At 57.5% G+C, this 5,521-nt stretch overlaps 1 protein-coding gene across 1 annotated transcript in view; it reads right to left on the bottom strand.

Moving 5' to 3' along the window:
- The window catches only part of NTN1 (netrin 1), a 213,678-nt gene extending 210,675 nt beyond the window's left edge, over window positions 1-3,003 (bottom strand). Inside the window, exon 1 of the mRNA XM_007457834.1 lies at window positions 2,952-3,003. The gene's annotated coding sequence lies outside the window, so the exon portion shown is untranslated. The remainder of the gene's footprint in view (window positions 1-2,951) is intronic.
- Between the last annotated feature and the right edge of the window lie 2,518 nt (window positions 3,004-5,521).

The raw sequence follows: 5,521 nt of genomic DNA, 5'->3' as shown, positions 1-5,521 counted from the left end.
ACCCCCGCCACTTTCTTCCACTCTTCCAGGCCTTCCCCCCGCCCGTGCCCCTTCACACCTCTCCTTTGAGCCCCAGCCTGGTGAAGGGCAGGTGTCGGCTGTTCTGGGCTACGGCTCGCACCTGGGTTATTGCTGGCACAGCTGCGGATGGCTCAGGACGGGCTGCTCTGGCCCTGGCGTGGGCCGGGTTTGCCTGGCTAAGAGGGGCCTCTGGGCACATTGGTACTGTCTGTGTGGGGCCTGCCATGCACAGAGTTGGGTCCAGCTGTGAAAGCGCATTGGTTAGAGGAGCCCCCTAGGATTGAGGGCCCAACGCCCAGTCAGCCTGCGGCCCACTTGGTCCATTCCTCATCTGGCGGGGTATTCATCTCCCCCGCAGCTGATGCCGCATAGGCTGCACATTCAGGGGATCCCGAGGCATCTCCTAGAGGTACACCCCACCCACCACTGGCCTCCAGTGGGGATGGGAGACAGTAAAGGCTGTTCTGCCCATCAAATATGAGCCACAGAAAGCAGGGGGGTGGGGGCTACGGTCCTGGGAGGGAAAGGGCTACTGAGGAAAGAGCCCAGTTTGGGCTGGATTTCCCTAAATATAGTTTCTATCCCACCAGTGTGGAAAGGCTTTGGGAAGCTTGTGGAAAATGTAGATTTCTGGGCCCCTCCCCAGGCCTACAGCCTTGGGGCTGGGGATGGGGGAGCTGATGCTCAGGGTTTGAGATTCAATTCTCTGCATGAAAATCCTCACCAGTTCAAGTCCTCTGACTGACTAGCTGGATGACACCTGCCAGCCACTTTGGGTCTCAGTATCCCCATCTGTACAATGGCCCGAGAATCTTTGAAAGGCCCCTTCCAGCTCTTAGAATGTGTGGTTTCAAGGAGAGTTGGCTACCAGAACCCAGAAGCAGCAAAGGTGGGAGCAGCCCGAGAAAAAATCGAAGGAGCCCTTAAACTCCGAGGAGAGGTGTTGGTGAATACTTGGGGAGGCGCCCGGGGAGTGTGCTGCTGGTGGGCTATGAGTGGTGTGTGGAACCCTTCCACCGAGGGCCCTACACTTGGCGCCAAGTGTGATCTCATTTCATCCTTGCTTTGCAGACAAGGAAACTGAGACTCAGAAGGGAGGAGGGACTGCTCAGAAGTTGGTGAGTGGCCGGGATTCGATCCCAGACACACCCTGGGACACCCATCTGGCCATTCCAGAAATGTCTCTTCCCGAGCCAGCTACTTCCCTTGTTGTTCCAGCCTCTCAATCCCGCTGAGGTTGGACCTTAGGGCCAGAGGTCCTTCTCTTCCCCCGACGGGAAGGTCCCACTGGGCAGAAGGGCCCAGGGCCAAATCAGCCCTGCGAGCTGGACGCGCGGTGACCCCCCCCCCCCACCGCAGGAAAATCAAGCACCAGGAGCTTCACCCTGGAGAGAGCCAAGTCCACCCTGCCCACCCCGAGGCTCCGCAGCCGGGCTGGGGGCGCCGTCGGGGCGCCGTCGTCGCCGTTAGGGCTGCGTCTGCAGCGCACAATCCTCCTTCGCCGGAGGGAAGGGGGCGCCGCCAGGAGGAGGCTCCAGCTTTCAGAGCCCGCAGACGTTTGTGTCCAACATTCGCTGGGGCGACTTAGGGTGAGAGGATAAAGCCGCCGTCACCCGCTCAGCTGATGCTCCGGGGCAGACCCTAGGGTCCCATTAGGAGTGGCAAGCTGGAGGCGGCGGAGGGCACGGTGTCACATCCCCAGCCCCGCAGGCGAAGAGCTGTTGTCGTGGGGAACCCGGAATCAAACGTCTGGTGAGGGTCCGGACTGCACCAGCGGGCCCTGTCTCTACGATCTCGGCTTGTGCACTGGATTCCATTTGCAGTTTGGGATCCAGAAGCTTGCTGTGTGACCTCAGGCAGCCGCGGACGGCTCTGGGCCGCGGGTCCCCTTTTGCGAACCTCGGGGTTTGGGACGGACGCTCTCTCAGCTCAGCTCCAAAGTCCGCGCCTCGGATTAGCTGCGCCTCCTTCTAGTTTAGCATTTGATTTTCTAATCAAGCTCTTTGTCCCCTGCGGCCTTAACCCGAACCCCCTGCTTCCCCGTTTCCCCTAGGGCCCCGCCTGGGTCTCGCTCTAGCTCGACTTTCCCGTCGAAGGCAGTCGAGTGAGTGATTCCCGGGAGCCGAGGCCGAGGCCGGCGGGTCCGCGGCGCGGACGGGGCTGTATGGAAATGGCCAGAGGAGCCGGCGGGCGCGGCGGCGATTTATTCAGGGAGTGACAGTCCCTTTGAGCGCTCAGCGAATGGCATTTTCTGTCTGTGAAAGCCTTTCTTCCCACCTCTGTTCAGATTAGCCCGGGGGATGAATGCGCCCATTATCCAGCCCGCTGACCATTCTGAAACGCCAAATTAATTACTAAGCACTGAATCAGGCGCCGGGGCCGGGGCACCGGGAGGTGTGAAAATAGCGAGCGACTGGAGCTGGGGAAGGCGAGGGGCGCAGCGCCGAGAGGCCGGGCGGGGTGGCCCGGGGCGCAGGCGCTGGCGCGGGCGCGGCGGGGCCGGGGAAGGCTTGGCCGGCCGCCGAGCGCGACCTGCCGGCGTGACCGGGCGCGACCGCGGGGCGAGCGGGCTGCCGGGGCCCGGGGCGTGCGGCAAGGCGCGGAGCGGGGGTGGCGGCTCCAGCGGGCTGGGCTCGCCGGGGGCGCGGCCGGAGCGCGCCAAGTGAGCGGGGCGCGGGGCCGAGGCTGGAACGTGCGCCGCGCGCCGGTAACTCCCAGGCATCATCGCCAGGGACGGCCGCCCCCAGACGGCCCCGGCCCGAGGCCGCCCCTCCGTCCCCTACCAGGCGCTCGCCGCTCCAGCTGCCCCCCGAGGCCTTCAAACAACTTGGGTGCCGCCCGGCCACCGTGGCCCCGGCCGAAGCTTCCCGAGCGCTGAGGCCCGGGCCACCCCACCGGGCCCCGACTCCGTCTCGGCGGACCGCACTTACCTCCCGAGGCGCCGGGCGGGAGAGGGAGGCGAGCTCTCAGCGGCTCCAGCTGGAGTGCGCTGGGCGCGGAGAGCGCGCGCCTTTAAGACTCCTCCCCGAGACTCCGCCAGGTGGTGTCAAGCCGGCCGGGCCCTCCCGGCTCCCTGCACCCCAGCCCGCCCCGGGCAGAACCCAGCCGCTCGCTCCCACTCGGCGCCCCGCCGCTCCCGCTCCAGCGGAGAACAGGATGGGTGTGATTTGGGACCCAAGGATGCTCAAGAGGAAGGCACCCATCCTACCCACTCCAGCTTTGGTGGATGGAGGAGTCTCTCTTTGGCCGGATGCTGAGGGTGGGGGAGGGAGAGGCGAGGACTGAGAAGTCTTGTCCGAGGACTTCCGATTCGGTCCCCACTGTCATCACGCCAGGACGCGCCTTAAGTCCGCGCGAAACTGGTCCTCTCGCCCTTGATCCAAGATGGCGAGTGACACGCCTCCCCCAGTCACCGCTGAAATGACTGAAGCGATAAAATAGAAAACTGTCGCCACTTAAAACTAGGGAAATGTGATATTCACACTCCTGAAACAAAAGTTTAAGAGGACCCGAGGGAAGGTTGAAGGAACTCCACCTTCAGCAGGCGAGAAGCAGGGGTCGGCCCGGGACGCGCAGATAGTAACCCTCTTTCCCGGTGCCTCCTCCGAGCTCAGGGGGGCGAGTTCACGCGCACGGCCGGCACCTGGGGACCCTCCGCCGACCTCACCGCCGCTGCAGGGCACACGTTTGCAGGCATAAACTGCGATTCTAGCTTCAGGCCATTATTAAAATTTTACATCATGTGTCTTCTCTTTCAAAAATTATTTTTTGACATTTGTTGAGCTTTCAAACTGCATTAATAGTTAACTCAGGTTTTCTGTCTTCGTTATTTTATGTAAACGTCTTCCTCATTCCTGAGTTGCTTATTTTGATTAATTTCTCACACAACTGAAACCGATTCATCATCTTCTGATTTTTATAGTTGCAGAAATTTCTCCTAGGTTTTAGAGAATAACATCATTCAGAGCCTTTCATCTTTGGGGGGCCAGCTGGCTTTAGTTTACTTTCTTAAAAGAAAAAATATATATGGGCTGTATTACTGCCTTCTTTACTAATTGTGCCCTAGGGTTAGTCCCTTCTCTCTTCACATTCACTGTGTCACCTGTAAAATGAACAAATTGGGCAACCTGATTGCTGTGGTCCCATCCAGCTTCAACGACCTGGGAGTCTAAAAAGCAATGGCCCTACCACAGTGAGCTACCACTTCACACCAACTAGGATGCTATAAAAGAAAAGACAGATAATGACAAGTGTGGGCAAGGATGTGGAGAAACTGGAACGCTCATGCATCCCTGGTGGGAATGGAAAAAAAATGGTGCAGCCATTGGAAAAGTCTGGCAGTTCCTCGAAAGGTTAAACAGACAGTCACCATAGGATCCAGCAATTCAACTCCCAGGTATATACTCAAGAGAAATGAAAACATATGTCCACACAGAAACCTGTACACAAATATTCATAGTAGCATTATTCACAGTAGCCCCAAAGTGGAAACAATCCAAGTGTTCATCAACTAATGAACAGACAAATAAAATGTGGCATATCCATATAATACAATACTATTCAGCCATAAAAATAATGAAGTGCTAATACATGCGACAACATGGATGATGACAGTATATGCCAAATGAAAGAAATGTCGCCAAAGGTGACATATTATATGGTTCCATTTACTATGAAATGTCTAGAATAGGCAAATCCATAGAGGCAGAAAATAGATTTGTGATTGCCTGGGGCTGGGGGTTGGGGGGAGTGCTAATGGGAGTGGGCTTTCTTTTGGGGATAAAAATTGATTGTGGTGATGGTTACACAGCTCTGTGAATACACTAAAAGCATTGTATTGTACACTTTAAATGGATGAATTGTATGGTATGTGAATTGTATCTCAATACAGATGTTATATTACAAAATACTTACCGTGTCTGTGTTCTCATGAAGCTTACAGTATAACTGGGGGATTCAGAGCCCTACAATCTGCCCAAGGAATGAAGCACCCTCTTCACACTTACGCACCAAGATTTCCATGGCCCGTACAAAGGCAAGACTTTTCTGGATCTGTCCTGAGGCAGGTATTAACTTTCTATTCTTCTTCCTCTCTTTTGGAAATCCTCCAAATGGCTGCAGGTAGCCCTGCAGGCTCAGTAGTCTGACTCTCAGATTAGGGTCTCCCAAGAGAGCAGTCACTTGCAAGGCCATAGCACAGTTATTAAGAGTAGCAACTGGGCTTCCCTCGTGGCGCAGTGGTTGGGAGTCCGCCTGCCGATGCAGGGGACGCGGGTTCGTGCCCCGGTCTGGGGGGATCCCGCGTGCCGCGGAGCGGCTGGGCCCGTGGGCCGTGGCCGCTGGGCCTGCGCGTCCGGAGCCTGTGCTCCGCAACGGGAGAGGCCGCGGGAGTGAGAGGCCCGCATACCGAAGAAAAAAAAAAAGAGTAGCAACTGTAGGGCTTCCCTGGTGGTGCAGGGGTTAAGAATCTGCCCGCCAATGCGGGGGACACGAGTTCGAG

The sequence above is a fragment of the Lipotes vexillifer genome, unplaced genomic scaffold (assembly GCF_000442215.2).
Source record: "Lipotes vexillifer unplaced genomic scaffold, Lipotes_vexillifer_v1.1 scaffold611, whole genome shotgun sequence".
Taxonomy (NCBI): Eukaryota; Metazoa; Chordata; class Mammalia; order Artiodactyla; family Lipotidae; genus Lipotes; species Lipotes vexillifer.
This window is presented reverse-complemented; position numbering and strand designations above follow the sequence as displayed.